A 14,340-nucleotide genomic window follows, 5' to 3' on the forward strand; every position below is an offset into this window, starting at 1 on the left:
GCTTAAGCACTCTAAGTATACTTGATTTTATATATACACGAGTATAAACATTTTATGTAATACTTTTACTCTAATTTATACTACTATGAAGAGTGATTTATTTTAAGGTTTTGATACGAGATATTTTATACCTACACCTTTTCTTAGATACCCAAATTTTGATCTTGATAGTATTCAGATCTGTTATTTGTAATCTGGAAACGATTATTCCTGAATAAGGCTTGCAAGGCTGAGCCCAGAGTTTTAAACTATGCATGTGAAATAGGTCATTATTAATATTTTTAAAATGCAATTTTAGGTAGGTGGCATATTTTTCTTAGTACCTTAAAAACGGCCAAGATGATTTAGAGCTGTATCTGATCAACAAAGAAAACAAATAATTTATTCAAGTATGTTCCAGTCATTGTTTATCAGTTGAATGATTAATTCTTGACTAAGGTAGTAAGAATAAGGTAGTGCATTTTTTCTGATACTCCCCCTAGAAGGAAATGCAGAATGGGAGCTATTAGCTCTAATGACTCTTAAATGTTTCAAAACCATCTTGAACAATCGCCAAGGGGCAGAAATGTTGATGTTTGCTGAAGGAACCTTAACTGAATTATCCATTTTCTTATCCAAAGGACTTTGAAGTAGCATTGCGAAGAAACAATTTACAGTTCTCCTCAAGACAATTATCCAGCACTGATGAGAGAGGGGAGGGGCTACATTTACTCTTCCTAAAACTAATTTTTGTGAGTCAGGAGCATGACTCAGACAGGTCTTTGATGTTGATGTTAGCCTCAGAGAGAGATAGCTGGGTTACCCGTGTTACTTCTTATCTTGGGGAGGGAGAAAAAATAAACAAAACCCTTGTCACTTGACCACAGAGGAGAGGGTCACAACATTACAATTTATGAACCAGATATTCAGTCAGCATGAATTGGAACAGGTCCACAAAAAGAGTGAAATCAATGAAGCTTCACAAACTAACATCAGCTGACAAGAGGCTCTCAAAGATAAGACAACAACTTCATCAGACAAGTTCAGCAGAGAAGCCTTAAAAAGCAACACATCTGAAAGCACCCACAGTAGCACAAATCAAATGAACTAACATTTTTTATTTCAGTCCAGAATTGTACACACCATGAACCCCCAAAAGCACTTTTGCAACCTTGGTAAGTATAATGAGGTGAGCTGCCAGACCATTACATATCCATACCAATACATATCCATACCAAGGGCAGGCACCAAGAGATGATGGCTAATAGCAGCTCCAGGGAGACAGCAACAGCAGTGTTATTTTTAACAAGCCCTCCTAGGGAACTGGACTGAATTGCTTCCAGGACAACCTTGCTTGAGACTTTGGCCATCCCTTAGGAATTCAACAATGAAGCGGCAAGGGTCCGGCCATGGGGAGAAAGTATCAGCTCCAAACTGGGGAAGTGCTACGTAGGAAAAGCCACTGCAGCGGAGGTAGCTGGGTGCTCGCTGGATATATTTTTGAGTGCTACTAGTCCGCTATTTGCAGAGTCAAATCACCAGTCATTTCTCACTTTCTAAGAGGCAGCCATGGTCATACTGTCTCATCACATCCATGGTTGGTTTTATTTTTTTTATGTTTTACCATGAAAAGCTTCCCAAACATGTTTTCCCCCCCTCTTTATAGCAGTGTAAAGTATGGTTATCCTACCCTGCTCTCCTCTTTTTTTCTTCTCCTCTCTCACGTCAAATCAAAGTCCTTTAATTGGTGAGTCTCCATCAATTCCAGGATTTCATGCTTTGTTAATTTTTTTTTTTTCTCTGCATGGAGATGTTGTGCCTTTGTTCACGAAGTATCTTTCCACTCTTTCATCTGGTCTGGGGCTGTAATGCTGCTGTGCTGTGGTGGCACCTGAAAAGAACGTGTAAAGAAGAAACAGTTAAGGTATGAAGTCCAATGTATTTTTTCTTACATACTTCAAATATAATATATATATATGAAAAAGTGATTTGTGCAATAACTGTTGCTTCTCACATTCCTTTGTTTATTTCTTTTTCATCTTTCACTCTCCTGATCCTGCATATCGCAGTAAAAGAACATAAAACTAAGAGAAAAAAAAATAAACCAGAAGGTGTTGTGAGGGAAATGGAATAGAGGAAAGAAATAAAAATCAAGTATTTTACATTAACATATGTATTTACAACAGGAAACACAATATGCACAAACCTGAGCTCCTAAACAGTCAAGAGAAAGAATTTTGAGCTGATAAAAATGTAAATGTTTACAGATAGGCCTCTTTCCTAAGGGAGGGGTGGATGATTTCGGGATGAATTGCGTGATATTGTTTTGTTTCACAAGGTCATTGCTAGGGTGCATGGGTGGATGATAGAGCCATTGGGTCATTGTGACACCTGCAAGATGAGCGAGAGGTCAATTGTTCGCTTATCTAGATGGCTGTCTGGTCTTTTAGGCAACAGACTGATCTGCTAAGATGCAGGATACTGGAACCATCACAAGATGCAGCCTCCACGGCCCAGGAGGAATCAGGGCAGGGAACAGGCAGAACGGGAATCTTCTCCAGGGTGGTCTGCGGAGAGTGGTCAAAAAATACTACAGGACTGAGAAAGCTGGCTGGGGGAAAGTGCAGCTGCTATGGAAAATGTTTGGCTCTGCAGGCCCCGTGGAAGCTTTGGACACTCATCCCTCCGTGCTCACACACAAATATTCGCCCAACTTCTCACGCTTTCTCCCTGGTCTCCAGTTTCATCAAATTTAATTCATTGACCAACTTTGAACAGGACCAGCACTAGCAAGATGATAGTCAGGAAAATGGTTTCAAAATGAAATAAAGTTTAGATCTATGCACTGCCTGTTTTCTACTTTCTCTTCTCAGGTCAAGCCCATCATGCGATTTTGCCAAAAGGCCCCTATTTCATACGGGACGGTGAGGTGGTCACTCAGACCTTGGCCGCCTGACTCATTTTTGACTCTTTATGTTAAAGGTCTCATAGTAAGTAGATCAGGTTCAGGCAACCCACTTAAATTCTCTGCGACACATTTTCTGCCTCTGTTAGGATACTTTTGTTGTTAGAGTGTTGGTCACAGAATGAGTTGAGCTATTGTCACTGATTTGTCAAGTCTGGCCTTTCCAAACTGTCTGCAAACCACGCTGAATTTTCCTGAAATGGTAATGTTGCCTCAAAAGTTAAATGAAAGACCTCCAGAAATATTCCTTTGTGCATCTTGGTTTTGCTTGCTTTATACGATTGGTGACCTACATTACATGGAATGTTTTCTGTTAGTCCATCACATGTCCTAAACTTTAGAAGTAGGAGGAGTGCCTATTTTCTCACAAAAAGCATGAAGAGTTGCTGTAGCGTGAGGATTAATTTGGAAAACACTTTGAAATCCTCAGGGAGAAGATTCTGTAGCGCTAGAAGAAATTTCTTCTTACTTTTGGTCAATGTGCAGCATGTTTTTGTGCTATCCTGGTATAACAGGGCAAGAGCGCAACAGTTAAATAGTAACTGGTTTGTGCCTTGAAAAATGTATCTGCTTTGAGAATTCTACCACAACAGTATCTCGAAAAATGAATGTTGATATATACCCCTCCCACCTTTGCTTCCTTCCTGGGAAGAAAATCGGATATTATTCCCATTTCATAGACAAAGAACTGAAGCACAACCTGCCTACCTTCCCTCAAGACAAAAGGAAGCAGGTACAGACACGTACCCAAACTGCAATGCGTTAAACACATCATCTCCTCCTTAGCTGTACCAAAGCTAATTTTGTCTGCCTGAGAGCTAGGAGAGATGACAGAACTGTGCAGAACACATCTGCCAGTCTTATAAAGCTGTATCGAGAAATGCAATTTCCAAGTGCCTGGGGAAGCCTCGCTGAGCTACAGCGATCAGCGCAGAGGAGGGTGCTGAACCGCAGACAGAATGTAAGAGAATTTGTCTTCTATGTGTCCAGGTAGTTGTGTATTCTCCTTCTGGGAAGAAATGCGAGAAATCTCCTCAACAGAACAGTCTGCGGGATTGCTTACCTCAGTACTTTGATTTTTCAACTGACCTCTAGATACGGAGAGGTAAGGTAGTATTTTTAGCAACATCCAAAACGGGCAGGAGCCGTTTACTGCTCGCAGTCTCTTTTGATTGCCTCCCTTTGAACAAGGAGAAAAATGTAACAGGCACTCAGGTAAGAAAGAAAGAGACAATGAAGCTCAGGCGAGCCACGATAATAACGTCGTTAGGGTGATTTATTTATTTGCCAGTCCTTGTGGGCTGTTTTGTGCTGACTTCATCCTGTCGCTTTAACCCTCTAGGCTCTGAACCACCTCGGGTCTGCAGCAGTAGCGGTACACGAGCTTCTCCATCCCATTTCTTTCGCAGCCCTGGCTGTGCCCGCAGTGGGATCCGAGCGGCGAGGAGGGAGAAGCCGGGTGTTTATGGCAGGCTGGGAGGACCCGAGCAGCCGGTGGCACAGCCGGCCGGTCACCCCAGCGAGATGCCCATCAGAGGGGCGGGTAGGATGTCAAAACAAGGCTGGAAAAACCACACGAAGGGGCTACAGGACTACGTGTGGTTTACGGATGGGGATTTTTCACCGGGGGCTTGGGGGGGGGGATCTACTGCCTTGGGAGAGGAGAACCGCAACCGGGGTCTTTTATTTCCAGTTCCACTCCCAGCCCCGTTACTCACTCCCAGCGTCTCCCTCGGGCTCAGACGCTCCTCACCCCGTTCACCGTCCTTTCCCGAAGACCCTCCGGCTGCAGACGCGGCGAGGTGCCCCCCCCCCCCCCCAACCTGCGGCCCACCCCCGCCCCGTCCTCCCCGCGGGACCTGCCAGGGCTCCCCCGTGGGGCGGCCAAACCCGACGGCAAGGGCCGGACCCGCTCCTCCTCACACGCCCGTTCCCGCCGCTCCGCACCTCAACGGCTCCCGCTTCACCCCCGCGGCCGCGGCAAAGAGCCTCGTCCAGGCCCCGCGCCCGCCCTGAGGTGAGGGCCGCCCCTCTCGGGGGACGGGGACGGACGGGGGGTAGGTAGGCCTCTCCCGCCGCCGCCGGGGGATCCCCCCCGCCTCAAGGCAGTCCGCGGCCCCGCTGGCGGCGGCCCACGGGTGGGGGGGGGGGGGGGGGGGGCTGCGTGTGAGGGGGAACAGGGCCGCCCTCACGCCGCCCCGCCCCGCGCGAGCCGCTGGGTGGCAAAGTCACCGACCCCCGCGAAGCCCGCCGGGCTCCATCAAACGCCGCGGCCCCGCCCGCCGACGTCATGGAAACAAGCGCGTCAGCCTCCACCGCCCCGCCAGTGGCGGCGGCCGCGAGGGGGCGGGGGCGAGGGGGGGCGGGGAGAAGCGCTGGGCCCCGCCCCCGCGTTGCCTATCAGTAGCCCCTCCCTCCCCCCCCCCCATTGAAGACGCCGCACGTCGGGACCAACCCCCCCCCCCCCACCTCCACCGGCTGCGCGAGGGGCCCCGTCACGTGACCGGCGCTCCGCAGGCGGTGAGGGGAGGGGGGGGCTGCGGCGGCGGGAGCGAGCGAGCGAGCGAGTGACCGAGCGGGGCGGGCGGAGGAAGGAGGCGGGCCGGGCTCGCTGCTCTCCGCTCCGCTCCGCCCTGCCCGGTAGCGCCCGCCCGGCTCCTTGTAGCTGTTCTGCGGCGCTGGGGGGGTTCGGCGGTGCTGACCGGGGAGGGGGGGTGGGGTGGGGAAAAAGGAGGCGGGCGGGGAGCGGCGGCGGCGGATCGCTGGTTCCTGCCGGTGAGGCGACGGGGGCGGGGCGGGCGGTCCGCACCCTCCCCCCCTTCCTCCTCCTCCTCCTCCTCCCCCGGTGCCCCCCTCCCGCCTTCCCTTCCCTCCCCAATTCGGTCGCCGCTTCCCTCCTCCTCTCCCTCCCTCCGCGGCCGCAGGGCGGGGGCGGCCGGCCGTGGGCAGGGCCGGGGAGCGCGGGGACCTTGTGCGCTCGACGAGCGGGCGGCGGCGGCAGGTTCACGGGCGCCTCGTCCCGGGCCCCCCCCCCCCCGGTTGGGCGGCGGCGGCGGGGTCGGCCCGGCGGCACCGAGGTAAGCGCGGCGGCGGTGCGCGGTGGCTCTCTCCTCCCGGCGGCAGGTGCAGCGTTGCTCCGTTCCACCGCTGAGCAGCGGGCCGTGGTCGGGGTTCGCCCGGGGAAGCGGGGCGCCGGGGCTTTCGCCGTTTTTTTTTTTTTTGCTTTTTTTTGGTTTTGGTTTTTTTGTGTGTTTTTTTTTTTCAGGTAACCGGAGCGCGCACCTGGCCGCCGCCGTGCAACCGGGGCGCGGCGTGACCTTGAGGGCAGCGGGATGCGGGGCTGAGCCTCCCGTGGGAACCGCGACCACCGGCCGCGGGCAGGGCCGGCACGCCGCGGCCCCGCAGACCCCCGGCCCGGTGGTGGCGGGTGGGTGGGAGACTGGGGGGGGGGGGGGGGAGAGAAGGCGGGCGGATTAAGGCGGTGCTCAGCCCCCGCCGGGTTAAGTAGCCGGGATTAGCCCGCTGCGGCTGCACGACACCGGCATCCCGGGAGCCTCTCCGCCGCCCCGCGGGGGCCGGGAGCCGGGCACCGGTACCCGTGCAGTCCCCGTTGTCGTCGCGTCCCCCCCTCCGCCGCCGCCTCCTCCCTCCCTCGCCCGCCCGCCGCGCCCCCGGGGCGGTGTTTTTGTCCGCGGCCGGGTCGTTCGGTTCTGTTCCCGTCGGAGCGGGCGGGCTGTTTTGATTTATCGATGCCTGACCGGGCTGCTCATCGACCGGTGCGGGCTGGGAAGGGATGCGGCGTCCCTGCGGGAACCGGGAAAGAAAAACCCTGGCCGGCTTCGCACCGCCGGTGAGAACGGAGCGGCGGTGGGAAGCGGCTCCGACGGCGGCGGGGACCGCTTCGTCCTCGTCCCGGCGGTGCCCGTAACCTTTGGATGTGGCACCACGTGAGTTCGGGAGCGGGGCCGGGGCCGGAGCCTCCGCCGGGGGGATGGCTGGCGGCTCGCCGGGCGCGGGAGGGAGCGCTCGCCGCTCACGGGTGGAACGGAACGGAACGGGTGTCCGCGCCGCCCGGGCTTCCCCCGCCGAGCCTTGGCGGTAAAGGCTGAGGTCGGCAGGATTTAGGATTTTGGGAGGAAGGTCTTCGTGGAAATGGTCGTGGGGTCTTCGGGAGCGTGTGCGGGGGGTGTCTGCCTGAGCCCCCTCTTCCCTCTGGGAAGAGTTTGGAGATCGGGAGCGGTGGGTGAGTCTGTCCCGGGTGTTTCAGCCCGAGGGGCAACCTGTTTGCACGGCTGTAACAGGAGGCTGTGCAGTGCTATGCGTGTTCCACGCTCGACGCAAACCCTTAGTAATACATGAATGTCTTTTTTTTTTTTTTTACGTTTCGCTTTTTAAACTGCATGGGGGCGGGGGGGAGAAAGATGCGCAGTTACAAGATTTCTGGGGCTTCTTTCTTGCCGTTTTAAGATCCCCGTTACAGAAGTCCTTAAATATCTGTTACATACAGCATTCTTAAATGTGTAAGTTCAGGTGCTGAGGCTTTCATCTCGAGGTCTGTTCAGAAGGAACTGGTGATAACGCCTCGTGCCTTGCCTTAAACCTTCCTTCTGAGGCTCTGCTTGCACTGGTATCTGGCTTAACAGTGTCTGAGGGGTGACTAGCTAGGTTAATACCCAAATCATTGTCCCTTAACGTGTCCCTTCTTGGAAGTGATGTCCCAAGCCAAATGGACCTGGGAATCATGTCTTGCATCTTCGGCGATTGACAATCGTGACTTGCTGAGGGGAGAAGTAGACCGTGCTTTTGGAAAACCGCCGCCTGTCCAAAAGCTGCTGCATCTTTAAAACACTTGTGGGTCCTAATGAATTTGAGTTGAAATTGTGTTTTTTAGGTGCTTGAAAAGATCTTGGCTAGATAACTTGCCGACTCCTTGGTTCATCATGAAGTGTATTCAGAAGGTGGTAACAGTAGCTATAGCTAGTGCTCCCCCCCTACACCCCCCAACGCATTTGTTGGAGCTTTTCAAGGATTTGTTCCAAACACCACAGATCATGAATTCCAACAGAGGTAAACCTGGGTATCTTTAAACTATTGGATTTTTTGGCAGGAATAGCTTCCAATGTACTAGGACTTTAATACTTATGGCATAATGAATGGAAACTCTCTCGGTGTCAGTGGAAAAAGTGGTCACTGAATTCAGTGAGGAAAAAAAACCTCCGTACACTTCAATGTGAAATTTTCGGTCTGGAACAGCATCGTTGTGTCGTTCGGTGTATTGCTGCTCTTTCTGTTCGTTACGGTAACCCGCCCAGGTTGGGTTATCTGAAGAAAACGGGGATCCTGTGTTGTGTACAGAGGCGTGCAGGTTTTCCCAATCAATGTTGCTATCTCGGTGCTGAATTGCAACATTACTGCTTCAGTTCATTCAAAGAAAAATGCTGCTTACATGTGGGTAACTAAAATGATACAAGTCAAAACTAATTTTAAAGGGAATTGTGGCTGTACTGTGTATGCACACATACAGTGACTCACTATTGCATATTAAGCAGATGTGTTTGGGAACTTAAAGCAGAAAACAGGCTAGCATCACATTAGCGTTGGGTAAACTGTATTGGTTTCTTACAAAGTTGCATTGAATACAGGTAATGGTATAAGCAAAGGAACCCCATTCGTGTAATATACAATCAGCTAATAATCTGTGAGCGATCCTACCAATTAAACCGCCCTACAATCTAATGTTAGAATCTCATTTAGAAAGCGACTCCTTCATGGACCACAATATAGAGAACTTCTGTCAGCTGTTAAAATCGAGAACCTCTAAACCATGTTGTGGAAGCTTAACAGGAAGCGGAGAGGCTTGTAAATGTTCTGCAGCTCAGTCAAGAAGGTCTAGTAATTACCTTTTTTTTTTTTTTTTTACTGTTTGAGTTTATTCAGAAAAGGATATGATAAACTGGAGACAGTCATAAGATGAAGGTATTAAGAAGGAAGAAACGTAGGTTGGATCTGCTGAAGCCACCTCCAAAACAGATGCTTTGGAAGTATTAACTTTGCCAACGTTTAAGATTTAGAGCTGGGAACTCAATATTAACTGACAAGTTCAAAATGGACTTGGCAAAGCAATCAATAACATGCCATGGCAAGCAAGTCTCCCTTGACATAAGGGTGGACAAGATAACCTAAAGTATCTTCTAACTCAAATTTCTTCCATTAAGGTAGACTAAATATTAATGGCACTGAGCATTCTTTACCGCTGAAATGTGACCTCAGTGATGTCTTTCAGTGTTTGAACTGTTTATTTTAATATATGTTCTCTTCTGTTTTTAAAGGGGAAATAACACTAGTGCAACAAGGATGCGCATTTTGCTCGGAGTTGAAGTCAGGTTTCAGTTAGCAAAATTTAATCTAACGCAGGATAATGAACAGTCATGATTAGCCCATGAGAAATAAGGGAGACTACTTGAATCTATAGCAGATTTTGTTATAGAAAAGCATGCTTACTTTCCTCCAAAAGGATCAATAAAATTGCAATAATATTCTTAAATTTGTACTCTTTGGTATCCTCAACTTGTCTTAAAATGAATAATAATAATAAAACTTGTTAAAAGCTGCTGTTCAGGAGATAATAATCTTTCTCTGTAAAGTATTTTAATTAAAAATTAGATAAAATCTAGGGGTTGCAGTATTGTGTCTGAAAAGCTAAGATCAGCTCTGCCTGCTGGCTTGCTATAGTGTGTGCAACAGTCTCAAGCAGGTTGTTTTATTTTTTTTATTCAAACCTGTTGAATTTTCTCTTGAAGGCATCATTTTTATTTCTCCGTACAAAGTTGACTGATGGAAGAACAAGGAGGGCAGTGGACATGAGGTGATACAGTTGCCTGTTTGAAAAAGAAAAGTAAACATGTAGGATGATGTATGTAGAGGATGGGTATTTCTCACAAGCATTAAGAATTAACTCAAAATAGTTTGTCTTTAGGTTTAGATTTCTTCACTTTTAAATAACTGACACTAATGTTAGTTTTTCCCTAGCTTTAGGTTCAAATAAAGAACTAATTTACTAAAGAACTAGTTCACTAATTGCACAGCAGAGTGATAAAAAATAAGGAAGGAAGGAAGGATTTTTTTGTTCGTGAAGCCCCCCAAACATTTGTATCCGCATGTAAAAACTAAAAATGTGTTCAGTGCCTCTGAAACAGGGCAGCTGCATACAGAAGACGGAAGCAATGATAATAAGCAGTATAGAAGGAGGATTTTTGCGGGGTTACATGTACAGTGAAATCAACAGGCAAAATATTAGACTAACCCATCCTGGAACAGTCGCATCTTTTTACACCAAATGTAATTTTAACACAAGTACATGGTATCGTCCGGTTTGCCTTTTATTTCTAAATTATCAGGCTTTCAAATACAGTTTATAAAAATGAGTTTCTAGTTTTCATGACAGGTTTCACTTGATACGAACAGTAAATTTGAGGGATCTGCCTGTTCAGGCTATTCATATTCCAGTAAACATTATGAAAGTGATTGCTGCTGCCACTTATAAATCTTATTCTAACTGACAGATGACAGCAGGAGGTGTTATTAGTTTAATTTTGCTGAATTGCAAAGTAGACATGAGTTTTTCTCAGTTGGTATTTCAAAGGTCTGGTGGGAGAAGAAATGTAAAGAAAATGTAGGAGGCGTTTTTAAAAAAAAGGCCCAGAAATAGCTCTGAAAATAAATCCAAATTCTTTTTGTCCAGTAAGAGATAAGATGTAACCTGCTGTTACAAGACAGACAAACAACATCTGCCTTGCCTTTGGAGGGGAATGGACTGCGGAAGAGGGTATACCCTCCCCTTACTGCTGTTTGCAGCTGTACTGTGCAGTTAAGGAGAGCATGGATGCATTTTGAGGATGACAGCCTCATTGATAAGCTTTGAGGCCGGCTACTAAGTCGGGCTGGTTTTGCCACTTAAAGTATGACCGGTCTCAGCGGTGGGGGTAGTGTTGGCTTATCGCTGGTTATTTTCTGATACTGCTTTGGAGGAGAGAGCTAGGTAAGTTCCTGCGTGGACTCCTACTTACACTGAACTTCAGTGGTCTGCCTGTCTCAGTTTTTTTAATACTGCTTACGAGCTGGATGCCGCCTTAATTCCCAGCGAGCACAGGAAACACCGTGTTCTTAAAACACACTTCTGCGGAGCCTATCACTTGTAATCTGCTACCCTTACTTGTGCCCTTATATTCACAGAAAGATAAGGTGGCAGCAGGGAATACAACACTATTGGGTTCTGACCACTTGGTGTACAGTGTCTGGTCTACGACGAGGAGGCCCGGGATGTACCGCACTCTGCATAGTCGATAGCGACAAACCCCGTCTCAAGGCAGAAAAGATGATTCGGCTCCTCTTGCTTTCAGTAACTACCTAACTTCGTGGGACTCAACCCGAGGTTCACAGTGGTGTACTCTTTTTCTGTTTGTCTTAGGTCTTCATCGAAACGCAAACTTTGGTATTCATTTTAAGATTTTTGAATCTGAGGTGATCTTTATCACCTTTACAATACGTGCACCAGTGGAAGAAAAATCAAGTGCTCTTTTCGCTGGAATGTTACAGATGTGCCGTGCCCTTACATAGAGATCACACAACCATTTTTGCACTTGTTATTTGACAAGTGACTGGCGGCTTGTCCGTGTGGATCTTTCAGGATTGCTTCTGCGTCTATGCAAATACAAGGATGTGTTGCTTGCGGTGTGTACTTTGGCTTCCTGAACTACTGCATTTCTACTGAAATTGAGACGTCTTGGTCTTATGTGATAACAAATTTCTTAAAAAAAAAACAACCAAACAAACAAAAAACACCCCATAGCTGCATGAAAGAATAAACTTCATCTGCAAATCAGATCAGAATATCTATCTGGATTTAAAACCAATAAAAAAACAACTGATAGCTCCATACGGAGAAAGGAGGAAGAAGAGATATTAGCTGTGTTTGGTGGAGTTTTTCCACCACAGAAAGAAAGGACCATAGTGCTATGCTCTTCATTGAAATAAGGAGCTTAGTCACTAGCAGTAAAGTAGTCTTGTAGCTACTGGAAGCTTATTTTATGAATACTTGTAGAATATTATAAAAAGTGAAGAGGCCACCGTGACTCTCCAAAAGCTTGGAAAACATTTGGTTTTATATGGTAGGTGTTTCAAGGGATGTGAGTCTTTCAAGTCCTGATCAGGAGACTTGCTAGTCACTTCTGTTCATATAAGATGTTTGATTGCTTTTTTAATATTCTGAAGTTATGGCACGCTTTTCTCATGGTCCTCTGAAGCTGCTGTGTTGATCAGCGTAGTCCAAGAGACTGCGAGGACAGCGAGACAGCTTCGTTTGTACTTGCCTATTTGGCTTGTCACTGTGAGTGGAAAGTTTCATGGGGTGGCTGAGGTGGCCTGGTAGCTACTTTCATTTCACACTGTCCTGGGCTGCTCAATAACTTCCCCCTCCTTTGCGCCATCTCTGCTCCTTTGCATCTCCTTGCTGCGCCAGTAGATGATTTGTGTTACACAATCCTTGTGCACAGACTGGGATCTCCAAGGCGAGAGGCGAGGCTCGTACGAGGGAAGCGGCACGAGTCTTCGAATCGATGGTGTGGGAACGTTCTTCCTTGCGTGGTCATCACGTGAAACCATTCCCTAGAGAGTATTAACCTTTTTGTGTAGAAGAACTTGAAGTTATTGTTCTGGCAGCAGATCGGAGAGTAGTTTGAGTGCCAGCCTTCACCTAATGGCTTTCCAGAAAAGATTATTTGGATCTATGCATAGAGATCTTTGCACTAAGTAAAATATTAAAAAATATTACAACGGATTAGCTATATGCCTAGGTGGTTTCTGATACTGCAGCAGTGGAGGAAATGAAAAGTTGCTTGTCATATTGTGCGTCCAGACTTGCTTTCTGAGGTTTTTTATGTGGGTAAGACTGAGGAGATAGTAACAAGAAATGGGTAGAAAAGATGACAGGTATGGCTAACATTAAATTATTTGTGAAAGGGTAGTATTTTTGAACCTCTCCTGGCTATTTAGATAGAGACCAAAGCAGGACTGTAATATGCATATTGAGCAGGAGTTTTTTCACTTTCATCTAGGTGCAACTGCTATCACTGTTGATATTGCACTTTAAATTGCTTTATGTCACTTGAGTCTGCCAATTTTTCTTCGCTCGGGAATGAAGCTGGTGCAAAACTTCATGAAGCCTATGGAATAACAATGCAAATCAATACATAAGTTAGAGCAGTGTCTAGCAGCCTTATTCCGGTGAGGTTGTGTGAAAAATAAAATGATTTAAACTGGCTGGCAGGATCTGTGCCAGACAGCTTTCAAATGTACATAGTTGAGACTGACAGCTGGAGAGGGTAGGTGCTCTTACCGCTGCTAGTACAACTGCTTTACTTCTGCTTTATTAACAACTCCAATCATTTCAGCCTGTGTTCACCTACTTCAGCTCTGAAATCCGTGTAGTTAACAGTGGCTGCGATTTTCACGTTCTGCAATGAGCTCGCTTTGCATAGTGAAATGTCTTAACATCTACGCAAAGTCTGATTTCAGACTTTCTGTTGGTGATAGGTAGATTTGGCTGTGGTGACTGCAGATCTAGGGGTTTGTTTCTAAACTGGAGCTGTATTTCTAAAGCGAGTTGAAAGAGATTTGGTAATAAAGCACTAAATTATCTAGGATTTGAGAAAAGCATGGTCTCTTACCTTTCAGATTTCTTTTTGTTTTGCATGTTAGTTGGTTTCTGTTAGTGGAGGCACTCGTAGCGGAGCTATCCTTCAGATGAGAGACGGCCGCTCATGGTGCATACCAGGTTACAGAGACCTTTTGAAAGAGCTTTAGTACAAACACACACTTCCAAAAATGAAATATCAGCATATAAAGCAGCGGTACTTATTAAGGATATTGTCTGCTTGTGAATGAACAATTCACATGTGGTTTATTTTTTTCCTTGTTGATCCTGGCGTTGCTGGGCACTGGACAGCAGCACCTCAAACTGTATTACCAAAACCATTCAGAAAAGGTTGTCTTGGTTATGCAAAGTCTGACGCCCTAAAGCTGCAGTGTGAAATTAAGCTATCTCAAAGCACAGGAAATCAGTTTACCAGATGGAAAAATACAAGGGGTAGATGCTTGAGGGGAGTACTTTATTTTCTGGGAAGATACTGTAGTAACATTTTTGGTAAGTGGACTACTCACTCCAAAACTGAAACACTGAATTTGCATAGGCTGGAAGATTAATGTTCTCATGCTATTGTCAAACCTAAAGCTAGAGAAATGAATATGGAGAATAAAGCTATATATAACCACAGGCAAAACGCTTTCAACCGGTCGAAGTAAATACATGTTACTCTGAGGCAGTAATCATAAACCAGGCT

The 14,340-nt window shown here is 47.2% G+C and overlaps 1 protein-coding gene and 1 long non-coding RNA gene across 6 annotated transcripts in view; one reads left to right on the forward strand and one right to left on the reverse strand.

The window, feature by feature from the left end:
- Window positions 1-1,077: 1,077 nt before the first annotated feature.
- Window positions 1,078-5,294, reverse strand: LOC138682446 (uncharacterized). Its single transcript, XR_011322529.1, has 3 exons — window positions 5,181-5,294; window positions 4,008-4,506; window positions 1,078-1,870 (listed from the first exon to the last, which is right to left on the reverse strand). It is a non-coding gene; the product is annotated as an uncharacterized lncRNA (long non-coding RNA).
- Window positions 5,295-5,640: 346 nt separating this feature from the next.
- ATP2B1 (ATPase plasma membrane Ca2+ transporting 1) overlaps window positions 5,641-14,340 on the forward strand; it is a 64,413-nt gene continuing 55,713 nt past the window's right edge. The window contains exon 1 of one of the 5 annotated variants that reach the window (XM_069773491.1): window positions 5,641-5,719. The gene's annotated coding sequence lies outside the window, so the exon portion shown is untranslated. Of the gene's footprint in view, window positions 5,720-5,878; window positions 6,022-6,629; window positions 6,892-14,340 lie in introns of those variants that run through there. The other 4 variants (XM_069773490.1, XM_069773493.1, XM_069773489.1 and 1 more) reach the window with 4 other exon arrangements.

Source organism: Haliaeetus albicilla, chromosome 28 (assembly GCF_947461875.1).
Source record: "Haliaeetus albicilla chromosome 28, bHalAlb1.1, whole genome shotgun sequence".
Classification (NCBI taxonomy): Eukaryota; Metazoa; Chordata; class Aves; order Accipitriformes; family Accipitridae; genus Haliaeetus; species Haliaeetus albicilla.